Raw genomic sequence first — 22,138 nt, forward strand, 5'->3', positions numbered from 1 at the left:
GAAAGTCCTCACACTGATTTAGAGTCTACCTAAATATGCAATAATAAAATGAAAGTGGACATATTTAAAGAGAAGACTAGCAAAGAAGGAGAGGTGTAGAGAAAGAGAAATCTGAAATGTTCAAGAAAAACTATGTAGAAAAGTCACAGGAGCTGTAAACAAGAAAAGTTGGGAAAAGGAGCTGTATGTTCCTGTCAATTATTTTGAGATTTGTTTTCTGTTTGAGAGTAATAAGAAAAGTAGAGAGATAGGATAATGCTCATCACAGCTACCATTCATTGGCACCCTTCCTGTGTGAGGGGTTTACTTGAAATAGCTTCCTCCAGTTGCTCAAGTTCCAGCACTCTTTTTGTGAGAATGTTGCCCTCTTATTTAACAAGTGAGGGGGCTGAGGAAGGAGGCAGTGCTAGCCACCTCCCTTCCACACTGCTCTTCTTAGCCTTCACTCTTCTAGGTGGAGAGAGCACTCTGGTATCCTGATACGCAGTCAGCTCTTACATGGCTTCTGTGTTCTAATTCCAGATCACAACTTCCTTCCCATCTGCAGTTTACGATAGTGCCCTAGTGCTGAATATATACATCCCAGGCAATGAATACACCATTTTAGTTTTAGATTTTTTTAAGCTGAAGATTGCATCTAAAGTCTCTCTCTGCCAAGTCCAATTTCCAGATTCTATCTCAGACTGATTTCAGCTCAGGTTCATTAGTATAGCCATTGTCTACTCTGAAGAGTCACTGAGTTACCCCTATCTGTCACTGTTTATTGTAGCAAAATATATCATCAAAGCACAGACTCCTCTCACTTACATACTCTGTCCCTTGTGCTTGCAAATTCTTTCATATCCTCATGTGACCCTGGCATCCTCTTAGCTTATCTCAGTTTTTGCTTTTTCCCTGTTTTTATCTTTCCAGGATTCATTCATCTTTATCTGTTACGGGATGAACCTTGTTCCTCTAACGTTTATGGGCTATATTCTTTGCTCTTTTTCCTAAGAACCTGGGATAGGACCTTTTTTAGAAATTGGATTCTTGCAGATATAACTAACAACAACTTGGTAAATCATATTGAAATAGGAGGGGTCCCTATTCCAGTGTGACCTGGGGCCTTATAGAAAGACTTATATCAGTCAGAACATTTTGTAAATACCTGAGTCATGTTGCTACTATCAGCAAAACACCTGACAGTCAGGAGAGAGTTCCGGAGCCGATGCTACTCTTTCTACCTCTAGTGTGAGTCTGCCTAATGGCAGATTTTTATTGTTCTAAGAAAGTCACTTACTAGCATTTTGCTTGAGCACACCCAGGGCCATCCATGATGCCATTTTAGGTCATTTTTTTATTATTATTAATGTTATGTTGCCCAGTGGTAATAGTGCTCAAGAATGAAGAAAAATCATGAGTTTTGTTGACTACTGGGCACTACGTTAAGAGTTTGAAACATACACTATTTCAGTATCTCTATGACCCTAGACAATAGAAATTGCTATGTGAATTTATAGGAAAAACAAGGCTTCCTAACATTTAAATCACTTGTCAGTATCCCTATGGGTATCATAGATTTTAAGCCTCTATCGCCTTTACTTTGATATATAGATTTTTATCAGTGATTTTTTTTGTTTCTTTTTTTTCAAAACAGGGGTTCTCTGTGTAGTTTTTGGTACCTGTCCTGAATCTTGCTCTGTAGACCAGGCTGGTCTGGAACTCACAGAGATTCACCTGGCTCTGCCTCCTGAGTACTGGGATTAAAGGTATGCACCACCACCACCCAGCTTTTTCTTTTTTCTTTTATTTTCAGTGATTTTTAAAAGTTAAGACACATATTAAGCCATTTCATTAAAAAACACCTTATATTACTCTCTTGGTATTTCTCCATTTACCAACGTTGAAATGGTTCTTATGAGTCACACAATGTACAGTTGTGCTAAACATAATTTTTATAACAATCCTCCATGATTCTGTGTAGGCTCTGCTAACAGATAAGGAAATCAGTGATATATTTTTAAAGGTACTCTAATCACACAATCATGGAATCATGAAAAACCAGGACCAAATCCAACCAATAGAGAGAGACCTCAGGGGTGAGGATCTTTCCAGATTATTACTCTGAGCCTGCTCGACAGAGTTGTCTTTCAGACTAAGGACCGTGTTTCATGTTTTGATTACTTCTTCCTAGACTTATAACTCTGGAGTGAAAGGAGGTTCTACAAAATTAGGTAGAATGTCATTGGCATAGTGCTTATTTCCTCTGGAAAAACGTTGGTATGGTTTAATACAAAAAACTCTTTACAGGCATAATTGCCTTTTCCTTTCATATGCATATCTGAAAATCTGATTCAATATCCATCATGCATCTCTATTTGATAAATATTTAACTTGAAAAACCGCTGAAAAAGTGTTTATTTCATCAAGAAAATTTCCTTGAAAAAGTGAATTATTTGCTTCTAAATAGATTTAATTCAAATAACGATTTTTTTCTTTATTTCCTTTTTTTTTTTTGCAAATAACAGTTCTTCAAAGAAATGTTTACATTGTGTCACAAGAGTGTATGGAAAGTTACCATAGATATTTTTCTTTAGAAGGTTATCAATTGCTGTATATTTTTATATTTGCACAAAAATGCGTGTTCAAAATTCTGGTAGGACTATGGATTACTGTATACAAATGTATATGAATAACTTAAATTAGGTTTTATTTGTACTCTAACCTAAAGAACATGAACTCTCTTAAATGTTATTTACAAAAAGAAATACAATGTGCATTTCATTCATTCAACATTTCTCTAAGAAAACTTTTTGTAATTACTAGAGCTGTGATGCCTACATACTCCCTACATTCATTTTTTTTAAGCCAACAGGAAATATATTTCCTCCTGATGTTAAGAAACCTCCAAACTTAATTACTTGAGATAGATGGATTTTTTTTTTTTTTTGCTTATCTTTATTCTAGTGGGACTATACACTATTTGCATGTAGCCATGTAGGGTGAGTTCACTTCCAACACAGTCAATTATATAAGTCTATCAACAGCTATTTTATTATGGGAACAATGGAGACAGAAGGCTCTGACTCTCTGATGAATGTAGATTAGACAGAGGTCACCCTGACATACATAATTAGTTTTAGAATGTTAAATTAATAGGTAGTGTGCCCCTAAGGCAACCATATATTTAGGCTGAAGCTGCAGGATCTGGAGCCCAGCCCTTGTATGCTGTTGACAGCCCTGACATGGCTTAATGCACTGCCTGTGAAGTGACATAAGGTATTATGGAAAATCTAAATGTCTGTAAAAACAAAATTTGCATAATACTATGGTCAGACTACACATATTTCCCTTCAGAAACATTTGTACAGCTCAATTATTATGCAAATTCTTAAGAGGGTGTTGGCTAAGCAGATAAATCTTGGAGTGCCTTAAATAGATCTTTTAACAAGGATTCAATAAGCAATCAATGACAATATTTGGAATTATATTAAATTTCTGGTCTGTGCTTGCTATAGATGTTATCTTTAAGAATAGGAAGGTGAAATGAAAGTCATTTTTCCAGGTACAAATGTTTCCCTAGCCATGTAGGTAAAATAATACCCAGGCAGAGTTCATTCAAAAAGGAGGGAATAAAATTGTATCCCAACTTTCCTATGCTTCAATTAATGAACTAATCATATCCTGCACTATTGTTATGGTTATTAACATGCTTGAACAAAGAAAAACATTATTTTTATAAAAAAGATATAAAGATATAAAAATTATATAGATACATAAAGAGGAGATTAACTTCAAGTAATCTAGAGGTGTGGTGATATTTTGTTTGTGCTCTAACAAATAAAATTTACCTGAAGATCAGAGGGCAAAACAGTCACTAGATTAAACATAGAGGCCAATCAGTGGAGGCACACACCTTTAATCCCAGCACTTGGGATCTCATGCCTTTGCTCCCAGTATTTGGGAAGCACGCACACCATTAATCCTAGCACTAGGAGGGTTGAGACAGGAAGTGACATAGCTGGGAGGAGAGAGGCATAAGGTGGGAGGAGAGAGGAGCTCAGTCTTTTCAGCTGAGGACTCAGAGGTGTTCAGTCTGAGAATTCCTGGAGACAGGATCTTCGCTTTATGGCGGAGGAACTGGCGAGGTGAGAAGTGGCTGTGGCTTGTTTTCTCTGATCTTTCAGCATTTGCCCCAATATTTGGCTCTGGGTTTTTATTATAAGACCAATTAGGATTCGTGTGACATAGAGGTGTATCTGCAGCTTAATTTGTGCTATATGTTGCATTAAATTTTATCAATGATATTATGTAATGGTTCTGATTTTTGCATTTATTAGGTAATTGGCACTAAACCATGTCATTTATTTTTCTATCTACTTTAATACACACAGCACACTAGCAAGGTAGATTCTATTGCCACGTTTTGTTGATTAAGTAAATGAGAGCTATTGCTTGAGAATCCTTTATCATACATTCATATTCACAATCAAGTGATGATAGAGCAATAACTGCTTGAGTATGAAGTTCATATTCTAATGGATTTATATAAACTTCATATATATATATAGTAGATACATACACACATATATATGTACTTATGTATAGATAGATAGATAGATAGATAGATAGATAGATAGATAGGTAGATAGATAGATAATGATTGTGACATATGTAAAGAATTGATCTAGGGCCTTCACATTTGCATTTGGAGTAAATGATTATCCAGCTTATTCATTTCAGCACCCATTTAAACACTGTTCAGAGAATTCTCGAAAATTCTAGAGAATTCTAGAGAACTTTAACTATTTCAGCATCATATGGCTACAGTACAAACACAGGCTTGGTTTCTACATTTAGCTTTAACATTATCACCACATTGACTCCAGTTGATGGTCACCCTGTGAAACCTTCCGAGGTTCTAAGGATGCTGTGAACGTATTTTGGTCATGTTTATATAATTTAAAGTTGCTTTACAGTATAATTTACAGAATACATAATGGAATTAGTATTTTAATTAATCACTGTGTGTAGATATAAGGTATCAAGGTCAGACCCAGGTAAGTTTGAGGTTGGTTCACTAGTCTAGTGATGAAAACAAAATCCCTGGTGATTTCCAACTTTCTAATCTAGTATTCTCTGTATCTTTCATCGTATTTTTAGCCATGGTAACAAGGTATTACTGTCAGTGCTCGGTACCATAGAAAGATACTACCTTATCTATTACCCATTCAATCCTTTGGCAAAATGCTGAACTATGGACTACTTATAAAACAATAAAATCACTTCCTCAGTGTTGATTTTCTTACCTCTATTTGAGTTAATGGAATAAGCATGTACCAGATTAAAAAAGGATTAGGAGAGAACTAGCTAAAATTTCCAACCTCTGTATATGGAGACAGGTTCTAGTCATCAAGAACATGTATGTGGTGTGTGATGATGGAGGCAATAGTCACCCAAGAGGCAAATGTTGATGTCCTCCAGCATCACACCTCAATGTTTTCTTATGTAAACATACAATCAAGCTACGCAGATCATACATTTAACAACAGAGCCAACTACTTGGTAAGATGTAAGTTGTGAAATGTTAGTAGGTAGATGTTATCACAGAATCTATTCCAGGAAATAAGAGAACAAAGAAAAATCTAAACATTATTTTCTCAGCAATAATAAAATGTACTTGTTCCTAAGTGCCAAAGTAAAATCAGTTATATATTTTGTAGTTATTTTTTAATTGAAAATAAATATTTAAAACATTGAAATATTTTCAAAATATAAAACTTTGGATTCTGTGGTCACTGCATATTATAGTGAAACACTTTATCTGATGTGGAATGATTGATAAAATATAGAATTAATTTTTCTATATTGTAATGGATCTTAATTATATTATTCTATTAATTTAATATTCCAAATGTATTTATTTTTCATTTTTGCTTTGTGAATTTTAAACTAACTCTCAATTCTCCAAAGTCATACTGGATGCACAGCGTATGAAAGGATCCCTAGTAAAATATATCATTCTTAGTAGAAAGTAACATTTTTTTCCTCCCTTTGGAAAACAGACACGCAGAGAAATTTATGCCTGTATTTCCAGTGAAGAGGAAACTGAACACTGTTTTTAACGAATATTTGACCCTATGCCACATGGTGACATGCCACAAAGGGAACTATTTTGACAGTTGGAGTGGTGGCTCAACCATTAAGGGTGTTTGCTACACTTGCAGAGAACTCAAGTTCAATTCCTAACAGATACATTAGGTGGCTCACAACTGCCTCTAAGTCCAGTTCAAGTGGCCTTTGCTGGCACTGCGTTCATTCATGTTCAGAAACCTACTAAGGATGTATACACAAATAGTTAAAAATAAAATAAAACCTTTTTTTTTGGTTTTTTGTTAAGAGCTAACACAGAAGCAGATTCTAATTGGTCAAGTTGCGAGAGGGGAGAAAGGATCCAAAGAGAGGGTGGAAGAGGGAGCAATGGTCATGGCAGAAAGAAGACACCAAATAACTCACATTGTCTCTGATGTGGAATGTTGATTTTTATCCATGTTTTGTGTCTATATATGACATGAAAAGAGAAGGCAGGCTATTTGTGGGAGGAAAAGGGCAGTGATATATATGTATGAAAATTTCATAATGAAATCCATTAGTCTATACAATAAGATGATATTTGCCTTATTCGGTCATCATCAGAGAGGCTTCCTATGGGACTAGATGTAGAGACCAACAGACAGATATGAGAAGAGGCGATCTAGGTTGGAAGTCTTCATTAAATCCCTCCTCACAGAGCTCAGGGAATCCCATGGAATAGAAGGTGAGAAGACAGTAAGAGCCAGAGGAGTGGAGGACACCAGGATAACAAGTTCCCCTGAATCAACTCATATGAACTCACAGAGACTGAAGAAGCAATCACGGGACCTACATGGGTCTGCACAAAGTCCCTTGTATATGGATTATCCCTATTAATTCAATATTTTTATGGGACTCCTGACTGTGAGAACAAATGGGTCTCTGACTCTAGTGTCTGTTCTTGGCCTCTTTTCCTTCTGTTGGGTTGCTGTGTCCAATTTCAATATGATAGGATTTGTTTCATCTTGTTATATTTTATTTTGTGTGTTTGGTTGTTATTTCTTAGAAGCCCGTTATTTTCTATGAGAGATGGAAACGTGATGAATAAGGAGGAACGGGGAGGTGGGGACGAGCCTCAATCAGGATGTATTATATGAGAAAGAATCTATTTTCAATAAAAGGGGAAAAAAACACTTAATTTCAAAGGAACCCTTTAAAATGCTAATATATACCAGAGGGGAAACATTTTTTTTTATACCCTGTATTGCTTCTATGTATTAGTGTGTCACCAAAAACAATTAAAACTGTGACCCTGCAAGAGACGACAGTCAAATGATTTTCATGGCTGCATGTGAAACTTATTTTTGATAAAAAGGAATAATAGGCCCCCATGCTTTTCAGAGCAAATTTCTGAAATTTGTTTTCAGAAACTCAGCTCTGCTAACTTGGATCTGGGTTGGATTTCCAGATTCTGGATTGTGACATGAAGATTTAGCTGTGCTGATTTTAGAGCTTGCAGAGCATAAAGTGATCGTGGCAAGAGGCTACAACTGAACAACATAGCTAAAGGTTTAGGATCTAGGCTAAGTCTAGGGAGAGGAAATAAATGTGCATTGTGGGTATGCATGCTTGCATATGAGCACATACATGGCACAGATTACAGGTAATCTGTAAAAATAGACATGGATTTCAAAAGGAAATCGTTAGTTGTTCCTAGCTAGGTGTCTTATGTCATAGTCAATATCCTATTTCATAGCAGCAGCTTTAGAAGACAGCACTGATGACCCAGACATCATTGAGAATGATGCATTTGATGGAATCTTATAAAAAAAGTGTCCTCTTTCCTAATAATTCACAGAGTAAATTGGCTTGTAGCCTACCTATAACATCTTCTTATTTTCAGTAATGGATTTGATGGCTAGAAGTTTGACCACTGGAAAAAAATTGTGGTTCCTCTGTTAGTGCAGGCATGGTCCCACTGGTCCACAAGGAGTCAGGGTACATGGCACAATGAAGCATAGGGTGGATTTCAGCCATACTTCAATTGTTCACTTGTGCAGTCTACAGTTCTCATACTCATACCTAATATCCCTCTCTTCCCTTAAGCTGGTATCAACTGAAGAATTTTTCTTAAACTGCTTTTGTGATTATGAAAATAATGTTTCACTTTTCCATATAAAAATCATAATACTGGATATGTCTTTTTCAAGAACATAGTATTTTCTCCTTGCATCCTTGAAATTCAGCTGTATAGAATCCCTCCACCCACCCTTGTAAGAATCAGTAATGAAGAAAATGTACTGAGAAGTCAAGTTTTAACATATTGAGTCTTCGTTTGTTGAATTCTGCAGACATTTGGCTTTTGCTTTGATGTATCTCTAATCACAAGGTGCCACCCTTTTATGAAGATTTGTCTGGAGAACATCTGACCCTGTTTATCTTTTTTCATAGGCCCAAGTGGGCTCACAATCAGTGTTGGGTGCCTCTTTTGAAAGCTTTCCCTTTCCCCATTAGTGCAGCATGTATTTCAGGGACATTTGGAAATGTCTAGTAAATTTAACACAGTTTACAACCCGCAGCTGTGTTTTGCTACTAAATGCTTCGAAAGAAATTGTGAACGAGTTCAAACTACAAAGAGTAATTCTTACGACTACTAATAAAATGTACCTATTATTCGATAGGAAATCGCCCAATTGAGGGTTCTCTTTTTCCTGTTCATAACTGGGCTCATTTTCTGTTTTATAGTTCCAAGAAACAAATGGAAAACTCTCGCAGAGCTCTTTTTTCTCTCTCTTTCTAAAATCTACACATTGCCAGTTCTTCATCAATCTCAGTAGGCTGATGACAGGTAGAAGGAAATGGCAGACATTTAAATGATCCAAATTATAATTGGTAATTAGCTTCCAGATGATTTCTGTCTTTTTCAGTTGGAAGACACCTTTTACAGTTAGGTAATTATCAGAAAGAAACATAAATATCCTATTTGGAAGCAATTTTCATGTGGAATACAATCTTCAGGTGTAGAAACTGCATTTCCCTATGTACAAATAAATACAAATTTAAGACATCTTAATGAGGTTTAAGGAAATTTCTTTTTAAACATTAGATTCTTATGAATAAGGGTCTTTACATTTTGACATCAAAAAGTATCATTGGGAATTTTGTTGCTGGTTAGGTTTGACTATCTCTATGATAGGGAATATTTTTCTTTTGTCTCCATTTTTTTCAGCTACTTCATATATTTTATTTTAAAAACATTCGCAATGCTAATCAAAACTAGCAATATTTTGTAGAGAGCTCTTGAGAATTAATTACGTAGGTCACATTTTTCTACTCTCCTAATCTTTATGTCTTTAGCTTAGGGGAAAGGAGCACACCATGGACTGACACACCTAGGTGATTCTCCTTACTTTAAAGAAGGACCTACTGAAAGTCTTGATACGTTTCCTAAGTGTTTAAGTCCTGCCTTCACAGTGGCGCTCTTGGATGTGAACCTTGGAATGAAAAACAGACAAAGTAATTTATAGATTACCAGATTTTGCTCATATATTTCATATATGATAGAGGAGGACGGGGACATCTACATAGAAAAAGTGGCACACAGCAACCAAAGATAACTCATGACTGCATTTGTGTTTCTAATTACAAATCCAATGGACATATCTTGGCAAACTCTTGTGCCTGCTAACTTTGTTATCAGGGAAGTTGGAAATATAAATCCCAGTTATTAACTTTTAATTTGAAGGGGAAAGTTTGAAAATCATACGCGACCTTTTCTGGTTCCAAGTAATTTAATATAATCTAATAATTCTGTGTATTGTTCTTTTTGCATGTGATTGTAGAACACAGGAGTATTATTAAAATACACACGAATACAACAGAGTCTTATCACACATCTTTGTGGTAAGGTTGGAAGCTGAATTCTATGTTGATTTGGAAGGTTATAGACTTGGGTTTAATTATTGGAATCTGATTTTTTTTCTCTAGTTGTTTGAATCCACGGTAATTAGTTGATTTGTTACTGAATCCACTTATTTTTTTCCAGTATTCAATCAGCTTACATACTATTACTAAATATTGACTGACTGAACAGTCTCTACATAGTTTTGTATGGTTTTTGCTCTTGACTAAAAGATATATTGGATTTTATTGTGAGATACTGTAAATAGTTTTCCATTTAATTTACAGTTCTGGAAATGAAAATATAGATTGGGAGAAAGTCTGTTTCAAGCAGACATGAACACAACTTCAAGGCACTTAGGACTTCGTTAAAAGTGAGCACCACGCAGCCATTAGCTACCCAAATATAGCTTAGTGCCTTCAGGATGCTTCTCTAATTACTTCAGTTTCAAATAATTGTTCTATTGTATTCAGTCACATCTGGACGGATCAAAATGGAGATGAATTTTGCAATTGAGGATAGAAGGTGTTTGATACTACTCATCCATTCACTCATCTCGGTTAAAATGGCAAAGTTTATGTTTGTTTAACTACAATTTAAAATCATATTTAAAAGGTAATATGACACATATTAGAAGGTAATCAATAGTTTAAAAACAGTATTAGAACTATTTCTTTGTACTGTCTGATAAATGTAAACTGCTCAGCTGTCCATATTTATAAAGATGTGTGTAGAATCCCCATGCGTTAAATTGGCTATTATTGTTCTTAGTCAAAACAATGGAAGTTTGTTACTTAAAATTTTAGAGAAGTGATTTGAACCCCCTATGCCCTTTGTTCTCACCTCCTCAGCTGCCAGTAATTACGTGGTGGAAGTACACTGAACACAGAGATATCAAAGAAAGAACCCATTTGTTTGTTCCTATTACCACAGCTCCTTTAATCACACTTTCTACAGCACATGACAAAACGTGGATCTCCTGTCCTTTAGTGAAAGTGGGGGTGATATTGTTACTAGCCCTGAGACATTTGCTCCCTGTCTGCTACTATATCAAGTTCCCTTCATGACTTTGGATGTGAACGTTGTCCCAGTCCTTAGACTGATTTTCTTGGAGCTATTTTTTTCCATTGCCAGAACAGAAGCCTTAGAGCAGTGGATTTATGTTTCCGTAATGAATATGGGTTAGTTCACAATCTCATCCAAGTACATGTTCATATCATCTTTATGACCCACATAATACATCATGGAGCTATGGGATGGAAGGAAACTAATTAACCTTTAATGAGATGAGGGCTCTGTAGGACAGTTGGCACTATGAATGGGCTGGAATTCCCAGAGTGGGACATTCACCTGGGCGCCATGCCACGACAGATCCCCTATCTGTTTGGAACTAGCCTTCTTTTTAATATATCAGAAAACCAAAGCAAAATAAGTCACGATTTTACCTGAGAGAAGCTTATGCAGCTGCATTGGTATAAAGTGTATATGTATACACATACATATATATATATTTAAAAAGTGAACCTTTTATTATAGCTATCTCCAATGTAGAGATATTATACCCTTGGTGAACTCATCACAGACCATTTTGCTTTACAAAATTTTTTTGACCATGCAGGTATGAAATTAAAAGGACATTCAAACCAAATAGTGGCATTAATATGCTGACTGCCATCACAATGGAACAGGACACATTTTTCAATGCTGTTTGGTTCATATTAAATTTCCATTGAAGATAAAGGTTCAGTGAGTTGATCTCCTCCCAGCTTCTAGGATTCGCATAATTTCTGAAATTACAGAGACAGCATTAGTTGTCTGACAAATAGACAAAAGAAAAAATGCACACAGAGTGTTTATTAATTAATGTTTTGAAAGTTGAGAGAGAAATCTCTTTGGGATTGTTTGACCTTCATTCTTATCATGGGAGCTGACAGTCTGGGAAGGAAATACAGAGCCTGTGAAACATCTTTCTCTTGGTATTGATCTTTCCCCTGAATCTGAACAAGCATTTTTATCCAGTGGCACATTAATGTGGTAAACACTTTAGGCATTTATCTGGAAGAAAGTCATGATGTCATCCAGGCTTCTCTATAGCCACCTGGTTCAATTTTCTACATATGTAAGGCACAACTCCATTTCCTTCTCTATGCTCAAATAGGTTGAATAAATTGCAGCTACTCTCCTTCCTTTGTATATTATAATGAAATAAGACCAATTCTCCATTGTCGTTATGGAATGCATGCATATTGCATATAACACTATTAAGATGATTAAGGTTTTATTTTATATTTTATAGACAATATAATCTATAAAATAATAATATTATGTTACAACCCATAAAGTAGGCTTTTAATGCAAATTTCCCTTTGCATTTGGTTAATTACGTTGTCTTTTATGGTTTATTTTTATGGGCTATAATGCTAATAGTTTGTTCTCTCCCAAAATGTTTTAGTGATAAACAAAAACATGACCTTTACTAAGTTTTTTTTGTTGTTTTTTGGCCATTATAGTAGCTGGTTTTATTTGACACTTTTTTGTTTGTTTGTTTATTTTGCAATACAGTTCAGTTCTACGTATCAGCCACGGATTCCCTTGTTCTCCCCCCCTCCCGCCACCCTCACCTTCCACCCAGCCCACCCCCTATTCCCACCTCCTCCAGGGCAAAGCCTCCCCCACGGACTGAGATCAACCTGGTAGACTCAGTCCAGGCAGGTCCAGTCCCCTCCTCCCAGGCCGAGCCAAGCGACCCTGCACAGGCCCCAGGTTTCAAACAGCCAACTCATGCAATGAGCACAGGACCCCGTCCCACTGCTTGGATGCCTCCCAAACATATCAAGCCAGTCAACTGTCTCACCCATTCAGAGGGCCTGATCCAGTTGGGGACCCCTCAGCCATTGGTTCATAGTTCATGCGTTTCCATTCGTTTGGCTATTTGTCCCTGTGCTTTATCCAACCTTGGTCTCAACAATTCTCACTCATATAAACCCTCCTCTTTCTCACTAACTGGACTCCCAGAGCTCCACCTGGGGCCTAGTCATGGATCTCTGCATCCAGTTCCCTCAGTCATTGGATGAGGTTTCTAGCACCACAATTAGGGTGTTTGGCCATCCCATCACCAGAGTAGGTCAGTTCAGGCTGTCTCTCAACCATTGCCAGCAGTCTGTTGTGGGGGTATCTTTGTGGATTTCTGTGGGCCTCTCTAGCACTTTGGTTCTTCCTATTCTCATGTGGTCTTCATTTACCATGGTCTCCTATTCCTTGTTCTCCCTCTCTGTTGTTGATCCAGCTGGGATCTCCCGCTCCCCCAAGCTCTCTTTCCCTCAACCCTCGCCCTTCATTACCCCCACTCATGTCCAGGCTGTTCATGTAGATCTCTTCCATTTCTCCGTCATTGGGCGATCCCCGTGTCTTTCTTGGGGTCCTGTTTTCCAGGTAGCCTCCCTGGTGATGTGAGTAGCAGTCCAGTCATCCTTGTTCCACATCTAGTATCCTCCTATGAGTGAGTACATACCGTTTGTCTTTCTGAGTCTGGGTTACCTCACTCAGGATGATTTTTTCTAGATCCATCCATTTGTCTGCAAACCTCATGATGTCATTGTTTTTCTCTGCTGAGTAGTATTCCATTGTGTATATGTACCACATTTTGTTTATCCATTCTTCAGTTGAAGGGCATCTAGGTTGTTTCCATGTTCTGGCTATTACAAACAATGCTGATATGAACATAGTGAAGCAAGTGTCCTTGTGGTATGATTGAGCATTCCTTGGGTATATGCCTACTAAGTTTTATTTAAGTGAATGGAATAGTATGGCAGGGTTTCTTGATAATGGCAATGGAAAATACAGTAACAAATTTAAACCACTTGCATGAAATCTTGAATGAGTGCTAACCTAGGATGAAATAGTTTGTTGGTTCAACCAAGAACCGGAAGAATTCTGAATGCACTTCTCACACACCATCACTACCATACATACAGAGAATTTTTCCCATGTAATGAAAAATCATATTCTAAAGGAGAGACAGAAGACAATATGATGTTTCCCTTTCTTAAGAATATTTTTGGAAATTTGTGGAAAGGAGAGGGGCTTATGTATGCTATGAATGAAAAAGGAACTATTCACATGTATGGATTTTGAACAATGATAGAGGACACTATACTCTGAAATCTGAATTTCTTTTTTCAGTAAAATCAGAATCATATATAAAGACTTCTGAGTAACCATCCTATTTAGTGATTCTCATCTTTAGAGTAAGTTTCTAGGAATGATATGCTGGGACCCAACTCCAGGAAAAAAAAAAAAAGGTATATCTGGGATAAGACCCCAGGGACTGGCTTTGTGAAGAGCAAGCACCCAGTTACTTCTGAAACAAGGATTTGGCATAGTTACACAGAAATGCTAGCATCCTCATCATTATAAAAGGTACATTTGCATGATGAAATATTAGTCATCTGTTAAGAAAAATGAAATTATGAAGTATACTAAATGGATGGAACTAGAAACACTCATCCTGAGTGAGGTAACCTAGTCCCAAAAGACAAATATTACATATTCTTCTTACACGTGGATATTAGTTTTCAAGACTTCAATGTATGTGTTACAATCTGAATAACTTCAGAAGTGAGGCATTGGGGAGGGTAGAAGGAGAGAGGATCTTCCAAGGAAGCAGAAATAGACGATATGATTTTAAAGGTAAAGGAGTAAATAGAGTAGGAGGATTGAATGGGGAAGGAGTTGGGAGGGGCAGGGTAGAGGAGGGAATATGGAGAAGAACTAACACTAAGGCCTTTTGAAAAGCCATATAGAAGCCTACTGCTGTAGAAGCTTTCTAAAATACATACATATATGAAAGGAATTTAAATGGAGTCACCATAGAATGGGATGGCCAATGCTCTCACTGGACATCTTAAGGCACCAAGTAAAACCTCTAATGCCAGGAACAGCAGAAAGTCTTGCATCCTATCATGAAGGTGGCACAAGGAAATGAGATTTTGTAATCCTCCTTGATATTAGCTTGTGGTATAACACCCTTATTGATGTTACCCTTGCCGAGGGACAGTATTACTTTCACGGGAAGAGCTAGGCATTTTGTATAAATCATGTGACATTTTCAGACAGAAAGTGTGGTGGTATTGTGTTCCCCAAAATATTGTACACCCTAATAAACTTATCTGGGGTCAGAGAATAGAACAGCCACAATATTAAACATAGAGGTTAGGCAGTGGCAGCACACGCCTTTAATCCTAGCATTCCAGAGGCAGAGATCCGCCTGGATCTCTGTGAGTTCAAGGCCACACTAGAAACAGCCAGGCATGGTGACTTACGTCTTTAATCCCAGGAAGTAGTGGCAAGAAGCAGAAAGGTATTTAAGGCATGAGGACGAGGAACTAGAGCTGGTTAAGATTTCAGGCTTTTGAGAAGCAGTTCAGCTGAGATCCATTTGGATAAGGACACAGAGGCTTCTAGTCTAAGAAAACAGGATCAGCTGAGAAGTTGGCCAGGTGAGGTTGGCTGTGGCTTGTTCTGTTTCTCTGATCATTCAGCATTCACCCCAATACCTTACTCCAGGTTTATTTTTATTAATAAGACCCTTTAAGATTCATACTACAAGAAAGGATGAAATTTCCTTTTGTATTCTGTGACATATTGCATTGCAATATTGCTTATAAGGAGGTCTTCAAAACCAACAGCAATTTAAAGAAATATATTAAACTATATTTAAATGTACCCTCCACAGCCCCTGATCTTTTGTTTCCTCCTAATTATTCCCTCAAGGATCCTCTGAAAGTTCTATCACTGTCCACTTTTCTCCTAGACCTCAGATAAGATTAGATGGGAATTAAATATTACTTTTTAAATATTGTTATCATTATGATGGTTTTCTGTTGTGGGAGAAAACGGAGATTATAAATTTGGCCACTGGGGGCATAATTGCTGGTATATGATAGAAGCCCAAAAGTTGTCTTTAAATGAAATAAAATCCATGGGAAATAATAAACAACATGAAAATCTCTGTACTGATTTTACACATATATAAAAATATATATTACACATATAACTATGTGTATAATTTTATATATATATATACATATATATATATATATATATATATATATAGAGAGAGAGAGAGAGAGAGAGAGAGAGAGAGAGAACATACTGTATAAAGGCATAAAATATTTAAATATTTCTGGTTTAACTTTGATATGATGCAAGAACATTTTTGGGATAATGAGTATATGATTACACAACAAGCATGAATATTTAACATATTTTCTTAATTCACAGTTTTATCAAAGTATATAAAGCCTATTATCTCTTAGTTTGTGATGTTCTGGCATTTCTTTGTTATTTTGGTTTCTTTATATGTTTTATTTCTTATATGGCCTTGAATGCACATGTTTATGAGCTAATGTGGCTCTGACATGTCACCCTACTGTACAATAGAACACTAAATCTTTTCTCCCTGTCTAATGGTCACATAGTACTGTGACCAACATTTCTCCACCTTTTTTATTATGATGACATTCCCTAATCTCCAGGCTCTTTTTGCCACTATTTCTTTCTAATGTGCCATGAGATCAACATTGGTATATCCCATATATTGATTGAAATTATTCAGCGTTTGTGGTCACTTATCTCTAATACCTTTCAGTCCTATCCATGCTGTCACAAATGATAAGATTTCATTCTTTTGGGGACTGACTAGTATTCTACTGAGTTATATATGAAACATATAAAAAGCCTCTTCATTGTTACTAGCTCTCTTGATTATTTCCACACATAAATGACTGCAGATGTCTTTTGTGCATACTTCCTTTGGATACAATTAGTGTTATGGTGGTTGGATCCTATACTACTTTTGATTTTCTGAACGGCCTCCATACTGTTTTCTACAATGTCTCAAACATTATGCATTCCATAGCAACAGTGTGTAAGGATTTTCTTTTCTTTATTTCATGTCTAAAGCAGTCAGTTGTTGCCTTTTTTATAATAGCTATTCTGACTGGACTCAGGTGATAACTTAGTATGGTTTTGATTATCACTCACATAATGATTAGGGATACTCAATATGATTCACATACTTGTTAGCCAATTGCAAGTGATCTTTTGAGAAATGCCTGCCTAGGACTGTTTTCCATTTGTGTGTGTGTGTGTGTGTGTGTGTGTGTGTGTGCGCGCGCGCGCGTGTATGTGTGTGTGTGTGCGTGTGTGTGTGTACATGCCTATGTGTGTGTGCATATGTGCATGTGTGTGTGTGTGTGTGTGTGCGCGTGTATGTGTGTGTGTGTGTGTGTGTGTGTGTGTGTGTGTGTGTGTGTGTGTGTATGAGCAGAAACATACTTGTGCATATGCATGTGGAACACAATGGTCAACTTTGGGTGTTACTCTTGAGGAGCCTGCCACCTTATTCTTTGAAACAGTGTCTCTCCCTAGCTTGAAGCTTATGATAGGCTATCTGGCCAGTGATTCCCAGGATCCTCCAGGGCTCACTGCTTCCTCCAGTGCTGAGATTACAAACATTACCACTATACTCAGCTTCTTGATGTGGGCTCTGGGGCTCAAACTCAGTTTCTCATGCCTGTATAGCAAGTCATTTTACAAATTGAGTTATTTCCATAATTCACAATTGCCCCTTTTAAAACCAAATTGTTAGTTGGGTTCCTTTTATAATCTGAACATTATCCCTTATTGATGTTCAGTGTGCCTATATTTTTCACAGTCTACAGATTGCCTGTTCATGGTGTTAATTATCTCCTTTGACCTGAGAAGATTTGTAATTTGAAGCACTCCCAAATTTCTGTTTTTGCTTTTGTTTCTTGTGTTTTGGTGACCTTTGTCCATTCCAGTGTCCTGAGGCACTTTCTTCTAAGTTTTCAATCTATTTTGGGCTAATATTTGTATTTGTTTCTATAATGGGATCTGGTATCATTTTCTGGGCATGTGGATGTACAATTTCTCCTATAGCATTTATTGAAGACTGCCTTTTTTCCAACATGCGTTCTGAACATTCTTGATGAAACTCAACCTTTTTTTAATTGGCCTGTGTGTCATTTTCATGTCAATATCACACTGTATTCACTATTATTGCTTTGTAGTACATTATAAAGTCAGTCAATATTTCCTTCTTTGCCCTTTTTGATCAAAAGCACTCTGCCAACCAGGCATGGGTTTTTAGGGAGTTATATATAATTTCAGGAGTCTGTTATCTAGTTTTGTGAAGAATATACTTGATATTTTGATGGGTATTGTATTGAATTTTAGGTTTTTAATTAATGTGAACATTTTAACAGTACTGTTTGTTCCCATTCATGATCGGAGATATCTTTCCAACTGTGTATATCCTCTTTAATTTCTACCTCAGTGTATTCATTGATATTATTATTTTTACTGTACTTAACTTTTACTTCTTTGGTTAAATTTCTTCTAAATATTGTTGTGCTTTTATAAGTAGAATTGCTTTTCTAATTGTTCTTTCAAATGCTTTAATATCGGAATAAAGATATGCTGTTAATTTTACATTGTTTGCTTTGTGTCCTGTAAATGTGTTCAATTTGTTTATTAATTTCAGTGATGTTGAGTCAAACCTGTAGGGATTTCTCTACAGAAGATTGCATTGTCTTCTGTAATGATTTGTCTTTATCTTCCTTAATTTGAATACCCTTTGTTTTCCTTGCCTGGATGCTCAGCTAGGACTTCTAATATTGTGTTGAATAACTGTGGTAAAGAGGAACTTTCTTGCTTTTTCCTAATCATAGAGAGAAGAATTTCATTTTACTCTGTCAGAGTGATGTTAGCTGTGGCTTGTTGTATATAACCGTTATATTTAGATATGTTTCTTTTTTCCGTAATTTTTGATACCTTTTATCTTGCAAGGTGATTGCTTTTTATCAAATGCCCTTTCCACATCTACTGAGAAAATCATGTTTTCTTCACACTGCTTTTGTGCTATATCTTATTTATTGGTTTGTTTGTGAAGAATCACCTTCACAGTCCTGAGATTAATCATATTTTATGATTGCAAATTGTCTTTCTTATTTGCTAAATTGTGCTTGCTATTATTTCTTGAGGATTTTTGCATATATATTCATTATGGATATTGGACATGTGCATATATGATTAGGATTATATTTAATTTGTGCTTGTGGACCAGCCTAAGGGCCTGAACTCAATCTGACAGGCACAAAGACTAGAAATGCCTGCCTAAAGCTGTCCTTTGATCCCCACATAAGTACTGTGTCACATGTATGCACATGAGGGTATGTACACATGTATGCATAAGCATACACAAAATACCTAAGAGGAAAACAAGATTAATATATGGGAAAATAATAAAAAAACACTTCAATAAATGTTACAATATTCTAGAACCAATATATATCAACATGGCCTTGCAATATTTAACAGTAAAATTTTTTTCCATCCATTTCTTTCTGTTAGAAAGTTTGTTTCATCCTTTTTCCTGTATTCTTGACTTGGAAATAGAAATACCAAATTAAATATAAACCTGTTATATTTAAGAGTCTGTGGAAAGTTAGTTCAAACTTACTTCTCTACCTTTCTCTAGTACAGCTCCTGAGCTCACACACAATGCTGCTCACAAATCAGACATTTTAGTATTTCTTCATAACATTCCCCTTTTTCCTGCTTTTAAGTTTCTGCTCTTCAGACTCTCTCTGGCCAACACCCACTGGTAGTCTGGATATTCAAGTCTCTCCAAACATGCTGTCTCCTCTTAAAGTGCCAGTTGGAAATTGTTTCTCCATCATTCAAAACATGTTCTCAATGTGATTTTTATGTTCTCAACAATACAATGTATCTTGTATTCTTTCCTTTTAAAATAATTAATCATCTTATTCCCATCAAAAGACAGGTTTTAAATGTCTTACAAGTTATAAGCAGGTACTTAGAAGTAAGGAATGAATTTAACTCACCTTTTACATCCTCAAGTATCTTGATCACAAATGGCTGCAAAGAGGCAGTTGATGACATGCCATGAATTGTCTCTGTGCATAACATTAAACTCCCATTTTTAATCCGGCTTTATGAAGGTGTGATTGGAAAATTATACATAGTTGACAAATACGATTTGGCAAGTTGGAACGGGATATAGGGTCATGGGGGGGGGTGATAGAAGCCATGGAACCAAATCCACAATGAAAGTAATTAAATATTACCTGTACCCTTCCAAATTTTCCTTATTCACCATTAAAATCTCCTCCATATTGGCCTTGGTAGCGTTCACCTTTATCCCCAGTATTCAGGAGGAAGAGGCAGGCAGATCTGAATGAGTTTGAGGCCAGCCAGATTGAACAGCAAGGAGGATACATAGTGAATCAAATATATAAGTAAATAAAAAATTTAAATCAATAACAAAATAAAACAGTACTTCTTTCAGTACTTCTGTCTCCAAACACAAGAAAACATTGATATACTTTGTCTTGCCATGGATTAAGCTATTTTCCAGAATTTTCTGTAAACAGAATCACACAGAACGTTCTGTGTTTGACTTTGTTCAAGGGGAATGATTATGCTGAGATTGGAACATGTTGCTACCTGTTGATAAACATCTGGATTATTTTCATATTGTTAATATTACAAATTAAAAAATCTTATGAATATTCATATATGACTCTTTACATGAAGAAATGTTTAGTTTTTCTGGGCTGGATCATATGTCCTCTGGATGTTTAACTGCTGTAAAGAACTGTGTTTCATAGTAGTTTGCACTTTCAATATCTCCACAGCAGTTTATGTGTCCTTTGTCTTCTTACTCATCAACCGTTGGCATATGGTTAATCCACTGAAGAAAATAAAACTCTTCATACTGGTGGATAATAGTATCTCATTGCATTTTTACCTTCTATTTCCTGAGAGATAAATGACATTAACTATTTCTTCTGTGGATGTGCATGCAATTATTTGTCATGTACTGCCTTTTAACAGTCTGTACAAACATAAGCACACTAAACTGCTGTAAATTAAATATTAATTGTCTGACCAAATATGATTGAGAGTCCCTCACAGAACATGTACTTAGAATTGGGAAAGTGATTAAATATATTTAGTGACTAAATATGTAAAATGTCATCAAAGACATACTGGGGGGATTTGCATCCTTTCTCACAAATCTTTGACAGCAGATATTTAATTTATAGAGGAGGTGAGAGAGAAAGAAAGAGGGGAAGTGAAGGGGAGAGGGAAGGACAGGAGAGGTTTCGTTTTCAAGTTGCGATTCCCATTTTTTATGAGACCAAACCACTTTTTGACCTGAGACATTAGAGGCAAATTATTTTTCTTGTTGACATAATTTAAGTCCAGTTGTCTACAACAATTTGCCACCAAAGGTAACAAGTAATTTTTATTTAACTCATTAAAATATCTCTGCTCGGTTGAGGTAGACTTTAAGCATTGAATAATTATTTTAGAGTAATTCAAATATTTATTCTTTGGTAAGATGCCATATTTAGCAAGTGTAATTGCATTGTATGTAAATAGACCATACTTCATTGTTTTCATTTCCAGCTCATAATAATAACCTTTGTATATAGTGTTTTCACAGGATTAATGATTGGTTAGGGTTAATGGCTCTCAGCTATGCCATGGGCCATCAACTCTTCTCAGTTGGCCATCAATTCCCAGGAAATGCCTTGTACTTCAATCATTATGGCTTAATTAGGTCATTAAGAAGCTGCTGGTTAATTGCCACATTACAGGCATCCAGATATATGCAGGTGGCTGAAAGTCCAGAAGAATCATAGCAATCACAAACAGAAAATAGTAATTCATATATGTCTGTATCTGTAGCACATAATAATTAGAAAATACATTTTTCTATGTTTTTGCATAATGATGTCTAAGGTACTTTATTTAATTTGAAATATTTTAAGGAGAATTATAATCATATTAATAGTTTATTAGGAAAATTGTATTTCTCATTTTACAAGGAACACTTAATGCAGAATTTCTGAACTATGACATAATAGTAGAACCTTAAAACAGAAGAATTTCAAATATAGAAATCTCACCAACCATCTCCTCAAGCTGAGTAAGATATTTCCTTTACTTGGCCTCAAACATCTTATTTGTGAATTGGGGAATGTATTAAAATTTGGAGTGCCTTGAGATATCATTTACAATAACTATAACACATATTAAACTAAGAATGTTTTAATTTCACATAAATAAATT

The sequence above is a fragment of the Peromyscus californicus genome, unplaced genomic scaffold, assembly GCF_007827085.1.
Source record: "Peromyscus californicus insignis strain IS unplaced genomic scaffold, ASM782708v3 Scaffold_3__1_contigs__length_106647218, whole genome shotgun sequence".
Taxonomy (NCBI): Eukaryota; Metazoa; Chordata; class Mammalia; order Rodentia; family Cricetidae; genus Peromyscus; species Peromyscus californicus.